The sequence below is a fragment of the Loxodonta africana genome, chromosome 17 (assembly GCF_030014295.1).
Source record: "Loxodonta africana isolate mLoxAfr1 chromosome 17, mLoxAfr1.hap2, whole genome shotgun sequence".
In the NCBI taxonomy this organism is placed as follows: domain Eukaryota; kingdom Metazoa; phylum Chordata; class Mammalia; order Proboscidea; family Elephantidae; genus Loxodonta; species Loxodonta africana.
The window spans coordinates 69,489,865-69,505,162 of NC_087358.1; the positions used below are offsets into that span (position 1 = coordinate 69,489,865).

Genomic DNA, 15,298 nt, shown 5'->3' on the forward strand with positions numbered 1-15,298 from the left:
AGACCTGTGTTTCATAGGATTTTCAATGGCTGATTTTTTTGGAATCAGATTGCCAGGACTTTCTTCTGAGGTGCCACTGGGTGGAGTTGAACTTCCAAACATTTGTTTAGCAGCCAAGCATATTAACCATTTGCACACCCCAGGGACTCTGTCAAAATGGTAATATCCTAATATTTGTATACTGTGAATTTCCATTTGGGCTAATCAATATAAGAATTAGAGTCCTAGGCCTGGGAAGAACTTCGTCAGCAGAGCCCTAGCCCCATTTCGATAGCTCCACAAATAAGAAGCCCCAGAGAACTGCCTACTTATTTCAAGTCCTGTGATGTGGAGGTGAGGTCACTGCACTGTGCTGGCCATGGTCACTCCCAGCAAATGATGGGATGTGGCTACAGTGGTTCCAGGAGCCTTCTTTCTCTTCATTTCACAGTAAGCGGTAGCCCAGAGCTTGTGAGGAAGAACTACTTTTCATTGCTTCCAAGTTTCAAGATTTGGAGCTTTTGTGGGAGCTACAGATGGGTAAGGAAGGATTCACATGCTTGGCTCTTGGCTCCAGGCCAGGTTCAGAGTGGGGAGAGAATGGAGCAGGGGCTGTAGAATCAGTGGTTTCCAGGGTTGGAGGAGACATTGGACGTGGGTGTCACTGGAGCCAGTGCTGTCTTTCTATGGCCTTTGGGCCAGGAGAGGACACTGAGAGTGGGGTGGGGCTATTAGCAAGGGTCTCAGGACCCTGTGCTGGGTTCTGGGAGTCCCTTAGGTAGCACGAACAGTTAAGGGGTTAAGGACTCAATTACTTTCTGAAAGATTGGCAGTTTGAACCCACCCAGAGGTGCCTCAGAAGATAGGGCTGGTGATCTACTTGGGAAAAATCAGCCATTGAAAACCCTATGGAATGCAGTTCTAATCTGACACACATGGGCCACCGTGAGTCAGAATCGACTCTATGGCAACTGTTTTTTGTTTTTTCAGCCCTGGATTCTGGGCGTGAGGAGACTCAGACAAGCTGTGTGTCCATGACTGAGTTGCTCATCAGGTCTGAGTGTCCGTTTCCCCATATGTATCATGAAAGGATCTGACTAGATAATTTCTAAGGTCTGTTCCAGTTCCAGAAAACAAACTATGAATAACCAAAACAAACAAAACCTTCCTCATTTATTTTTAAGGGATCCTTTGCTAACTTCTACCCCATGCAAGTATACTCCTTATTGGTTATCATTTTGTGCTCTCCTCCGGGCCTAAAATAGTGCTTTTTTATTTTTGAAGGTGGATGACTAATTCAGTTTGACTGGAATGTAGGGAGGAAGGAAGAGGGCAACTAGCAGGAGATGTGGCTGAAAGGGAGGCTGGGCCAGACCACAAAGACAGAACCACTCTTAGACAGCCATGGCGGGGTATGTCCTGGGCATGGTCCTCCTCCAGCCCTGTCCTGCTCCACGGGGGAGGAGAGTCCTTGGGGAGCACTTGCATATCTCAGAATTCCCTGCTTCAGTGTCTCTAAGGGCTATGTGGACTCACGCCCAGGTGAGTTAGAGCATACAATCTGTGGGGTCCTAGGCCCTAGGAGGAGTCCTTGAGGGGTACAAATGGTTAACTTGCTCAGTTGCTAACCAAAGGGCTGGAGATTCAAGTCCACCCAGAGGCATCTTGGAAGAAATGCCTGGTGATCTACTTCCAAAAAAGTAGCCATGAGACCCATGTGGAGCACACTTCTACTCTGATACACATGGAGTCACCATGCAGTAGAATCGACTCCATGGCAGCTCGTTTAGGTCCTAGGGTGGCCAAGGGTAGCTATTTGCAGGTGGGGACATGGGCATGAGGACTGGAGTGTTCACATGTCTAAGCTTGGGGCTCCTCATAGTGCAGAGGGAGTCAGGGGTGGGAAGAGAATGAGGGCCATCTGCAGATTTTTCCAGAGGCCAAAGTTCGCGCTTCTGGTATGCAGCATTCCAGCCTGAACTCTAAGGAGTTTGAGAACTCCAAACAGACACGTAGTACTGAAGCGTAACAATTTACAAACAAATACTATGAAACCTGTGAGAACCGGAACTTGATGAGACTGCCTTGTTTTTCCAGGTCTCACGAGTTTTCTGCCTTTTACAAGGTGCAGTCTCACCACTTTTCTATCACTCTGTATTAGTGGAAAATATTTGAGTTTTGCTTTTTGATGTTTTCTGCCTTACACAGGTTCCAGCTTTCATGGGTTTTACTGTAATATTATAAGAAGTAGTGATGGTGATAGGTGGGGGGGGAGTGTGTGTGTGTGTATGTATGTATGTGTGTACGAGTGTGTGTGAGGGTGTATGTGTGTGAGTGTGTGTACATGAGTGTGTGCATGTGTGTGCGTGTGTGTGTGTGTGTGTGGTGGGAGCTCTTTTAGAAACTGAGGCCAGGGAAGTTATCTCTGAGGTGGTGGCATTTAAGCAGAGGCTGAACAAAGTGAAGGAGTGAGGGAACAAGGGCATTCTGGCAGAGGGATCAGGAATAGTAGTGGGGAAGCCTGTGTGCCCAGAGAGGAGTGGGAGGTGAAGCTGTATGGACCAGGCCAGGCCACTGTAGACCGTGATGAGAATTTTTATTCTGAGGATGATGGGAAGTCATCACAGGAAAATGATGTGATCTGATTCTCTTTAAACACGTGACAGTAGATCAGCAAGAGTAGAAACTGAAAGACAATTAGGATGTTACTGTAGCATTCTAAGAAATTTTTTGACTGGCATTGGGGAGGGGGGTAAGAATTGGTTGTATCTGGGGCCTATTTTGCAGGTAGAACAAGTGGAGTTTGTTGGTTTGGACATGGTTGTGAGAGGAAGGGAGTAGTTAAGGATGACTTCGATGCTTGTGGTGGGGTTAATTGGCTGAATCGTCGTGGTGCCATGTGCTTAGATGGGGTAGGTGGGCAAGTGTAGGCTTGGATGGGAAGGGAAGAGCTCTGTTTCAGCCATGTTAAATTTAGTTGTGGGTGTGCAGACCCATTGTCGTCAATCAATTCCCACTCCTGGCAAGTCTCTGTGTTACTGAGTGGGACTGCTCCATAGGGCTTTCTTGCTTTAATCTTTATGGAAGCAGATCACCAGGCCTTTCTTCTGAGGTGCTGCTGGGTGGGTTCCAAACACCAACCTTTCAGTTAGTAGCTGAGTGCAGAGTGCAAACCATTTGGGTGTGGATAAGGTAGACAAAAGCAAGAGAGGAGGAATGGAAGAGGGTAGAAGACAGATGTTTGGGGAAAGTTCAGAATTAGTAAGGAGGTGGAAGAAGAGGCATCAGGAAGGGAGACAGACATGAAGCAATGGAGGAAAGCCAGGGAAACAGAGAGGAGAAAGTTTCAAGAAAGTGACAATGGTTAACCATGCAAAGAAGATGAGAACCTAGAAGAAATCTTTTAAATGAGCAATGAGGAGGCCATCGGTGTCTGTGATGGTCAACATTATGTGTCAACTTGGCTAAGCCATGATTCTCAGTATTGGGTGATTGCCCTCCATTTTGTGATCTAATTGTCCTCCATTTTGTGGTATTGTGTAATTATCCTCCATTTTATATGTCGTAAATCCTAAACCTCTATACGTTAAGGAGGCAAGATTAATGGGTGTATCTTGAGTTGCACTCTTACTCAAGTCACCACCTTACTCAAGTATCTCAGGTAAGGGGAGTTTCCTTGAGGGCATGACTAATACATATGGATGCTTTGGCAAAGCTCTCTCTTGCATCCAGTTCATCATTATCTGACCTCCAGTTCTTGGGACTTGAGCCGGCAGCCTGCCATCTGACCTGCTGATTCTGTGATTCACCAGCTTCCACAGCTCTGTGAGCCAACAGCCTGACTCCCAATTTAGGGATTCATCAGCCTCTGCAGCCCCATAGGACAGCAGTCTGTCATCTGACTTGCTGATTTGGGATTCATCAGCCCCTGCAACCACGTGAGTCAGGAGAAATTTCGAAGCTGATGCCTGACCCACAGATTTGGGACTTGCGAGCCTCCACAACCATGTAAGCCTTTTCCTTGAGATAACTCTTTAGACAGATAGATAGATAGGCAGGCAGGCAGGCGGGCGGGCAGATCTATATCTATCTATCTATCTATATATATATATATATACAAAAAAAAAAAAAAGCAAAGATTAAATGCCCTCCTGAAGGTTTCTTCTCATTTTTCCAGTGGGTGATGGAAACCAAAATCAAACCCACTGCCATCGAGTCGATTCCGACTCATAGTGACCCAATAGGACAGAGTAGAACTGCCCCTTGGATTTTCCAAAGAGCACCTGGCGGATTTGAACTGCAAACCTCTTGGTTAACAGCCATAGCTGCTCTGAAAATGCTAATAAGTGCTGTCCACGTAAGGCAGTGCTAATACTACTGTTGTTAGGGAAACAGAAGTCATTTAGGAGAACTAACTGCCACTTAAACTCTGACTTTAGTTCATCACATCCTCGTGATCTGTTGGCCAAAGCACTGATAAAAAACAGTCATAAGCGAGGCAGGTCTCTTCCTTTCAGAGGTGGTTCCTAACTGGAAAACTTGCCCTTTCTTCCTGCAGGGGGACACAGGCACCCAGACCTACAGTAAGTCCTGCAGAGCCAGCCGCCCAGTGACCAAAGTTCCTGATTTCCTTGCCATTGGCTGACACTGTTGATCAAATATAATTAGCTGCTTCACTTTTCTTTTAAAGGAGCCTGCTGAATTACTCATTTAAAAGAAGAAGTCAGGCGAGCTGGAGGAGACGGAAGCCAAAGCAACTGAGAAGAAAAAACCCTCAGGTGGGCCTTTAATTTTGCTTTGTTAGTTCAGCACCGAGAATTGGGCCTTGCTTTTCTCATAGTAAGAGCAATAACTTTTGAAAAATAAGATGATTTAGCCCTACTATAAATTCATCTTTTCCATATACATGGTAATTCAGAAAACATTGAGAAAGTACAAAAAAGTAGAAGGAAGCAAAAACCATTGGCGAGAAAGCCTCTACTGACATTTTTGGAATATTTCCTTCCTCTTTTTTGGTCTGTGTGTATAATTTTAGTTTGATTTTCATAGTTGTGTTCGCTCATACGAAATGTACTAATTTATATTCTTTTTTTTCTATTAGAGCATATGTGTTTTCCACATTGCTATAAATATTCTTCATAAGCACAATTTTAAATTGCTGCATAACATTGCCTTGAGGAAATTTATTGTATGTTACCCAACCATTCCTCTCTTTTTGGTCATATAGAATCTTTCCTACTTTTCATAGGCTCTGTAATTTTTTTCTTTTTTTGTGTTTAATTGAATATTATAATTGTACTTTAGCTGAAGGTTTACAGAGCAAATTAGTTTCTCATTAAACAATTAACACGCTATTGTTTTGTGATACTGGTTGCCAGACCCACGACATGCCAACGCCGTCACTTCTCCACCTCAGGTTCCCCATTACCAGGTTTCCTTCTCCTCCTGCCTTCTCATCCTTGCCCCTCGGCTGGTGTGCCCATTTAGTCTTCTTTTCTTTTATGGGACTGTCTGATCTTTGGCTGAAGGGTGAACCTCAGGAGTGACTTCAGTATTGAGTTAAAAGGGTGTCTGAGGGCCATACTCTGAGTTTCTCCAGTCCCTGTCAGACCGATAAGCCTAGTCTTTTTTGATTTAGAATTTTGCTCTACATTTTTTTCCAGCTCTCTCCAGGACCAGTAATTAAAAAAATAATAAAAAAAAAAGTATACTTTTTTCCATTCAAGGTCTTGTCTTTTCGGGGGGAGGTTAAATCTGAGAAAGCAGATTTTAGTAGTTTCACTCATGGGCACAATGAGAGTATAAGAACGAGTGCAGGAGGCAAGCCTGTGTTTACCTGTTCACTGCCCCTTTCGGGACCTCCCTTAATGGTTCTCAGTTCCAGCTGCATGTTCAGTCACAATCACCTTATTCTGAGGAGATTAGAAAAATACCCCTAGAATAACTGAAACTTAATTTGGGCATGAGCTGGGCATCTGTATGTGTTTTCAAAAGCTTCGCTGGTGGTTGTAACGGATGGCCAGCGTAATCACAGCTGACCCGGGTCATTTGAAGGAGTCCCTGGGTGGCACAAATGGTTAAGCACTCAACTACTGACGGAAAGTTTAGTGGTTTGGGCCCACCCAGAAGTGCCTCAGAAGAAAGGCCAGGCAATCTGCTTCTGAAACGTCACAACCTTCAAAACCCTATGGAATGCAGCTCTATTCCGCACACATGAGGTCACCATGAGTTGAAATTGACTTGGAGGCACTGGATTAGAGGTCAGTTAGATTATGTCGTTCAAAATATTTTCCTGTCTCTGACACACACTTGAGGGTAATACATTAAGGGAAAGATAGGTACAGTTTTAGGCAAGCCACCCAAACCTCCCCTTCAATACTATATAAGTAATATAAAATTTGTGGGAACCTTAAGACTTCTAGACATTTCTATCATCCACTTCAACCACATCTTAGTGAGACTCTTCTTGGGAGTTTCAATTTACTAATACTTTAAAGAAGAAGCTCTGATAGCACAGTGGTTAAAGTGCTCCATTGCTAACCGAAAAGTCAGTGGTTTGAAGCCACTAGTTACTCCGAAGGAGAAAGATGTGGCAGTCTGTTTCTGTAAAGATTACAGACTTCGGAGCCCTATGGGGCAGCTCTACTCAGTCTTATCAGGTCTGTATGAGTCGAAATTGACTCAATGGCACACAACAGTGATTTAAAGAAATGGATTTGCTTCCAGTGCTTTGGTGGTTAGAAGTTAGAGAGGGCGAGAGACTCCAGAATGCTCTAAATGTATCAAAATTAAGCCCAGCATCTGCAGGTATTCTGCCAAGGTAGACAGACTTCTTTAAGTTTTTCAAGGATCAAACACAAGGTGGGCACTGCCCAGTCAGAACCACACCACATGTATGGCAAAGACAGATGGGGCTGGGTTTGGAGGCATGAGGTGGCTTTCCCTGGCTTTCCAGGAACACCACAGACATAGTGTCTACCTCCTCTCAACCCCATGTCCCCATAAGGAAACAGACAGAGCTTATACTGGAGCTGTGCTCTGGTTTCTCCATTCAGGAATCAAGAACAGACCAAAGGCAGTTGTCTTGGTTACCTACCGGGCTGTGACACACATACCACACATGGGTGGCTTTAAAGAACAGACATTTTTTCTTAGTTCAGGGCTCCGACTGCTGGCTCTGGGAAACGATCCTTGTCTCAGCTTCCGTAGCACCAGCATTCTTCGGTTCCTTGGAGAACTCCACATGGCGTCCATCTTCCCTCATTTGTGCTTGCTTGACTCTGGGTCTGTACTGCTCCTTACAACTCAGAAGTGATTGGGTTTAGGACATATCCTGCACTGATATGGCTTCATTAATATAACAAAGAAAACCCTACTCCCAAATAGGATTACATCCACAGGTATAAACCAAACCAAACCTGTTGCCATCTAGTTGATTCAGACTCATGGCAACCAGAATTCCAACATGTATTTGGGGGCGATACAATTCAATCCATAACAGCAGCTGTTCAAGTAAGACTTATGGTTGAAAAATTTCAGCCAAAAAATTTTATTTTCTCTGCCTCGCCCCTCTTTGGGGTGCTGCTGCCTTCCAGCCTATAGTAGGGTTGCACTTCTTCTGATTCAAACTCTCTTTTCAAGAGCATGTTAACCAAATGTCTTCTGGTTCTGACTCAGTGGAGGACACCTGGTGAGCACCTCCCTCCACGAACATAAACACTGATGCAGTACTTTACCATTTACAGGACACGTTGAATTTATCAGTTCATTTGATCCACATAGTAGCTTTGAGAGCTGGAGGGTTTAATTCTTATCTTAAAAAATGGAAAAGGTGAGGCTCAGAGAAGGTAGGATCTTTCTGAGGTAGGACCAAAACTGGGTCAGCTGGGTTGAGCCCAGAGCACATGGCCTCTTCCTTATAACTTGAGTAATGGTTATTGTAAGACATCGGAAAGAAAAATAATAATAACAAATAAAAACAACAACAAAAAAGGGAAACAAAGAAAACCCACACACAAATTGGTTAAGAAAGTTTATGTCTATATAATTGAATGGAAACTCTGGTGGCTCTTTAGCCATTTAAATGATGACATTGGTGGTTATAAATTAGCACAGAAAGATGATCACGACACAGTGATAAGAAAAAAGCAGAGTACAGCAACATCAGAATATGCACCCATTTTGTTATGATGTTTATATATATATTTGAAGAAAGATTAAAGGAAGCATATACAAAAATTTAGATATGTATTTCAGCTTCCATCATTTTCTTTTTACCACAAACATGTGTTACTTGTGTAACAGAAATGTAAAGCAAATTAAATACAATTGCTCTTGTCTTTCTGGTTGGCTCTTCTCCAGATGAAATTGTCCCAACTCCTTTCACTTGCCCAGAAAGAAGCCTACTATTTAATTCTGTATGAGTTTTGTACATTATTGCCACAAATCTTATGGTTGCTAGCTAGCATTTACTGAATTAGCATCAAGTTCATCACTTTACATCCATTGTCTTCATCGATTCTCACTTCAGTCCTACTGGAGGGTGTTGTATTATACTCCCTTGGCAGATGAGGGCTCTGAAGCTCAGAGCATGGTGAAGTAATAAGAGCAACCAACAGAGCTAAGACTTGAACCTGGGTCTTCTCTGACTCAAAACACCTATTTTCATTCATGATCCCATTCTGCCTGCTCATCCCATGGTGCCTAAGCAACTCCCATTTTAGTGCAAAGATGATACGTTTTTGCAATATATTCATTTTTATGTGTGAGGATCACTGTGGCCATTTTTAGTATCTCATGTGTACTCCAGGCTCAGTGACTCCTCCTACTTGTCTAGTTTGTCTTGCTCTCCTGTCCTCCAAGGCTAAGCCTGTAAGATAAAAGCCTAACAAGGGGCTGTGCAATAACCCGGTTGCTGTCGAGTTGATTCTGATTCCTGGTGACCACAGTGAGCTTTGGTTCACACAGCAGCCAAGCTGGATATTGCAGAGAAAGGCAAGCCTGGGTTGCTCAACTTTGCTCTGAGCCTTATCAAATCGATATCAGAAATCCTGTAGTACTTGGTCAGTGCTTTTCTCAGGGCACTGACCACCGTCCTCTTTGTATTGAAATCACTATGTTTCAGTCTCACCCCTATACTGGACCAAGAGTCCCTGAGGATGGAGTCCTTGCATAAGACCCAGTACAAGAATTCCATGAAAACGAAGTGGGAGTCCTTAATAATCTATCAATGAATGGGGATTTGAGGTACAGCTTACATTTGTGCCTATTCAGCCTGTTAACTTATGTATATTAATTGATCTATGGGGAAAGTGATGTAAATCTTTGACAATATTTAAAGGAAACCAAAACCAGTTGCCGTTAAGTCGGTTCTGACTCCTGGTGACCCCATGTGTGTTAGAGTAGAACTATGCTCCATAAGGTTTTCAATGGCTGATTTTTCACAGAAGTAGATCACCAGGCCTTTCTTCAGAGCCACTTCTGGGTAGACTCCAACCACCGATCTTTTGTTTAGCGGGGACTCTATAATTAAAGGAAGACCTTTCATATTGGATTGATGGCACAAGACTGGCTGGGCGGCAGTATGGTCTGGCTCCTTTGCAAAGAAGTCTGGTTATTCCATGAAGGCCCAGTAACAGGAGCCTGAGCAGTGAGTTTGACTCAAAGAATGCCAAAGTTGGAAGGATCCTTGGGGAGAGCTGGGTCATACACAGAAACCTTTTTCATCTTTAGTACAAAGTCTTCAGGGGAGAGATTTCAAAGATGGGGAGGGTGGAGGTGGGAAGGAGATGTAGTGGAGAGAAGGGAAAGAGAGGAGAGGGGAAGGGAGAAGGGTGAAGGAGCCCCAAAGTAGAGCCTATTTGCCCTGAAAGTTTAAAAGCTAATTAAGCTGGGAGAATTTGAAAGAATCCAGCCCACCATTAAAACCTCATGGTACGAAGTGGGGGGCCAAGATGCCTGACTAGGCAGACGCTACCTCGGATCCCTCTTGCGACAAAGCCTCGGAAAAACAAGTGAATCGATCACATACATGACAATCGACGAACCCTGACCATCAAACACAGATCTAAAAAGTTGACCTGAGTGACAGGTGAGCGAAAAGCTGCGTCCTGAACCAGCCACTGCTTCTGGAACCCGCAACCCACCCCACAGCCTTGAGCCCCCGCGGTACCCTGGTGCCAAGTGGCGGGGCTGATTGCGGCTTGCTGAGGTGGGGCAGACACGGGACACAGCCCTAACCCCTAACCCCCTGGGGTAACCTCCATAGAGATTCAGCCAGCGCAAGCAGGCTGCACACTGATGGGGCGCACGATGGAATGAACAACCACGGGGAAGCAGCGACTGTTTTCGGAGCCTGGAGCCAGCGTCCCAGTCAGAAAGCCTTGGCGCCGGGCTTTGGACTGGGCGCAGGGGAGTTGAGCACGGCATCCTGAGACAGCGCAAACATGGGACGCAGCTCTAGCCCCCAGAAGTGACCTCGGGGGAAGCCTAGCCAGTGCACGCAGACAGCGCAGCGACGCGGCTGACAGGAGGAGAAGTCACTGGGAGGCAGCGACTGGTTTTGGAGCTGGGAGTGCGGCGTCCCAGCCGGGGAACCTTGGCGCTGGGCTTTGGACTGGGAGCGGAGAACTAACCACAGCTTCTGAGACAGCGCAAGCACAGGATGCCGGCCTGACCCTCAGGGGCAATCTCAACCCAGCCAGCCCACACAGTCGATGCTCCCCTGGGAATCTCAGATAAAACAGTCATCCCAAGCAAGATAAGTAACTTCGTCTATATTCCGGGGTGCTACTCTCTCCTATCTATCTGACCCCTCCCCTCCCCTTCCCAGGTGGCTTCATTAACATTGGAATTTCCTAGGCCAGAGAGTGAAGTGCTCTGCAGTTTTTTTTTTTCTTTGTTTGTTTTGTCCTTTCTTAATCCATTCTCCTGGCTTGAGAGAAGCAGCTACAAAAAACCCCGGGGACCAAGAATCCTTCCCTGACTTCCCAAAATTGGATTAAAAATACAGAACCAGCTCCAGCAGTCTTGGGCTTTCATCCCTACAGGGAACAAGGTGGCTATTATAATGCAAAGGCAATTCTGATAGGTATCTGACTGTAATTGTTTTAGCGGATTACTGGAAAGACAAGTTGTCCAGGTCTGATATCTCTACCTATTAAACAGAGCCCTCACTGACCCACAACAGGGAACTGAGGGCTGAAGCTCCACCCAAACCACCTAACCTCCTGCCATAGGGGTCTGAGGATAGTGACATCTACCAGTCTGTAGAGGTACATGCATTGGGTGCCTAAAGTACAGCTACAGAGCCCACCCACCAAAGTGCTTTAGGAATAGAGACACACCTACCTCACTGGCACTTGGCGGAAGCCTGTCAGCATCCTGCCCCCCCGGAATGTGACCTCCTGCTGCTACTAGAATCTGGTGCACATAACTATCACCACTACTCCTCTAAGCGAATAGGTGACAGTCTACCCCACACACTTGGTGACCCAAAATCAGATTCTACTCAAGAATAATGAATGGACTCTTAGGCTTATATTTCTGGTAACAGCCCAAACCAGCTGGTAAGAGGACATAAGTGATTCAAAGCCTGCAACAATCAAGACAGTACAATCTAGTAGCCCATCTACATACATTGAAAGAAAACAAAACAAGATAAGACTCAGTGAGCAAATATAAAATAAACCATTACAATATCTTATAGATGGCTCGTACACAACAGTTGATATCAAACCACATAAAGAAGCAGACCATGATTGCTTCTACAAATCCCCAAATTAAAGAATCAAAATCTTTCCCAAATGAAGATACAGTCCTGGAGTTGCCAGATGCAGAATATAAAAAAACTAATTTACAGAATGCTTCAAGACATCAGGGATGACCTCAGAAATGAAATAAGGCAATCTACAGAAAAAGCCAAGGAACACACTGATAAAGCAGTTGAAGAACTCAAAAAGATTATTCAAGAACATAGTGGAAAAATTAATGAGCTGCAAGAATCCATAGAGAGGCAGCATTCAGAAATCCAAAAGATTAACAGTAAAATTACAGAATTAGACAACTCAATAGGAAGTCAGAGGAGCAGATTCGAGGAATTGGAATGCAGAGTGGGGCAGTTGGAGGATAAAGCAATTGACACCAATATAGCTGAAGAAAAATCAGATAAAAGAATTTAAAAAAATGAAAAAACCCTAAGAATCATGTGGGACTCTATCAAGAAGAATAACTTGCGTGTGATTGGTGTTCCAGAACAAGGAGGGATAACAGAAAATACAGAGAGAATAGTTGAAGATCTGTTGGCAGAAAACTTCCCTGACATCACGAAAGACAAAAGGATAGCTATCCAAGATGCTCATTGAACCCCATATAAGATTGATCCAAAAAGAAAATCACCAAGACATATTATCATCAAACTTGCCAAAACCAAAGATAAAGAGAAAATTTTAAAAGCAGCCAGGGATAAAAGAAAGGTCTCCTACAAAGGAGAATCAATAAGAATAAGTTCAGACTACTCAGCAGAAACCATGCAGTCAAGAAGGCAATGGGATGACATATATAGAGCACTGGAGGAGAAAAACTGCCAGCCAAGGATCATTTATCCGGCAAAACTCTCTCAAATATAAAGGTGAAATTAAAACATTTACAGATAAACATAAGCTTAGAGAATTTGTAAAAACCAAACCAAAGCTACAAGAAATACTAAAGGAAATTGTTTGGTCAGAAAATCAATAACATCAGATAACAACACAATACAAGGTCACAGAACAGAACATTCTGATATCAACTCAAATAAGGAAATCACAAAAACAGATTAAGATTAATTTTAAAAAGAAAAAAATGCTCAAAACAGGGAATCATTGAAGTCATTATGTAAAAGATCACAATAATCAAAAAGAGGGACTAAATACAGCAGGCATAGAACTGCCATATGGAGAGGAAAACAAGGCGATATAGGACGATACAAGTTAGGTTTTTACTTAGAAAAATAGGGGCAAATATTAAGGTAACCACAAAGAGGTCTAACAATTCCATAACTCAAAATAAAAACCAAGAAAAACATAATGACTCAGCAAACATAAATTTGACTACTATGAAAATGAGCAACACACAATTTACAAAGAAAAACATCTCAGCACAAAAAAGTAAGTGGAAAAATGAAATTGTCAACAACACACACAAAAAGGCATCAAAATGACAGCACTAAACACATTCTTATCTATAATTACACTGAATGTAAATGGACTAAATGCACCAATAAAGAGACAGAGAGTCTCAGACTGGATAAAGAAACACGATCCATCTATATGCTGCCTACAAGAGACACACCTTAGGGACACAAACAAACTAAAACTCAAAGGATGGAAAAAAATATATCAAGCAAATGACAATCAAAAAAGCGCAGGAGTAGGTAGCAATATTAATTTCTGACAAAACAGACTTCAAAGTTAAATCCACCACAAAGGATAAAGAAGGACACTACATAATGATTAAAGGGACAATTGACCAGGAAGATATAACCATATTAAATATTTATGCACCCAATGACAGGGCTGCAGGATACATAAAACAAACTTTAACAGAACTGAAAAGTGACATAGACACCTCCACAATTATAGTAGGAGACTTCAACATACCACTTTCGGAGAAGGACAGGACTTCCAGAAAGAAGCTCAATAGAGATACGGAAGACCTAATTGCTACAATCAACCAACTTGACTTCATAGACCTATACAGAACACTCCACCCAACAGCTGCAAAATATACTTTTTTTTCTAGTGCACATGGAACATTCTGTAGAATAGATCACATATTAGGTCATAAAACAAACCTTTGCAGAATCCAAAACATCGAAATATTACAAACCATCTTCTCAGACCACAAGGCCATAAAAGTGGAAATCAATAACAGAAAACTCAGAGAAAAGAAATCAAATACTTGGAAAATGAACAATACTCTGCTCAAAAAAGACTGGCTTATAGAAGACATAAAGGAGGGAATAAAGAAATTCATAGAATGCAACGAGAATGAAAATACTTCCTATCAAAACCTCTGGGACACAGCAAAAGCAGTGCTCAGAGGCCAATTTATATCCATAAATGCATGCATACAAGAAGAAGAAAGAGCCAAAACCAGAGAACTGTCCCTACAACTTGAACAAATAGAAAGTGAGCAACAAAAGAATCCATCAGGCACCAGAAGAAAACAAATAATAAAAATTAGAGCTGAACTAAATGAAATAGAGAACAGAAAAACAATTGAAAGAATTAACAAAGTCAAAAGCTGGTTCTTTGAAAAAATTAACAAAATTGATAAACCACTGGCCAGACTGACTAAAGAAATACAGGAAAGGAAATAAATACCCCAAATAAGAAACAAGATGGGCCACATCACAACAGACCCAACTGAAATTAAAAGAATAATATCAGATTATTACGAAAAATTATACTCTAACAAATTTGCAAACCTAGAAGAAATGGAAGGATTCCTAGAAAAACACTACCTACCTAAACTAACACAATCAGAAGTAGAACAACTAAATAGACCCATAACAAAAAAAGAGATTGATAAAGTAATGAAAAAACTCCCAAAGAAAAAAAGCCCTGGCCCGGACAGCTTCACTGCAGAGTTCTACCAAACTTTCAGAGAAGAGTTAACACCACTACTGCTAAAGGTATTTCAAAGCATAGAAAATGATGGAATACTACCTAACTCATTCTATGAAGCCACCATATCCCTGATACCAAAACCAGGTAAAGACACACACAAAAAGAAAATTACAGACCTATATCCCTCATGAACATAGATGCAAAAATCCTCAACAAAATTGTAGCCAATAGAATTCAACAACATATCAAAAAAAAATAATCCACCACGACCAAGTGGGATTTATACCAGGTTTTTTATGGTTTAGTTTATGGTCCAGTATTAGAAAAACCATTAATGTAATCCACCATATAAATAAAACAAAAGACAAAAACCACATGATCTTATCAATTGATGCAGAAAAGGCATTTGACAAAGTCCAACACCCATTCACGATAAAAACTCTCAGCAAAATAGGAATTGAAGGAAAATTCCTCAACATAATAAAGGGCATCTACAATTTTTTTTTTTTTATACAAAGCCAGCAGCCAACATCATTCTAAATGGAGACAGCCTGAAAGCATTCCCCTTGAGAACGGGAACCTGACACGGATGCCCTTTATCACCACTCTTATTCAACATTGTGCTAGAGGTCCTAGCCAGAGCAATTAGGCTAGACAAAGAAATAAAGAGCATCCGGATTGGCAAGGAAGAATTAAAATTCCCTCTATTT

At 42.6% G+C, this 15,298-nt stretch overlaps 1 protein-coding gene across 1 annotated transcript in view; it reads left to right on the plus strand.

Moving 5' to 3' along the window:
- The first annotated feature begins 4,146 nt into the window (after nt 1–4,146).
- The window catches only part of CYSLTR2 (cysteinyl leukotriene receptor 2), a 44,726-nt gene continuing 33,574 nt past the window's right edge, over nt 4,147–15,298 (plus strand). The window contains exons 1-2 of the mRNA XM_010592623.3: nt 4,147–4,562; nt 4,670–4,757. The gene's annotated coding sequence lies outside the window, so the exon portion shown is untranslated. The remainder of the gene's footprint in view (nt 4,563–4,669; nt 4,758–15,298) is intronic.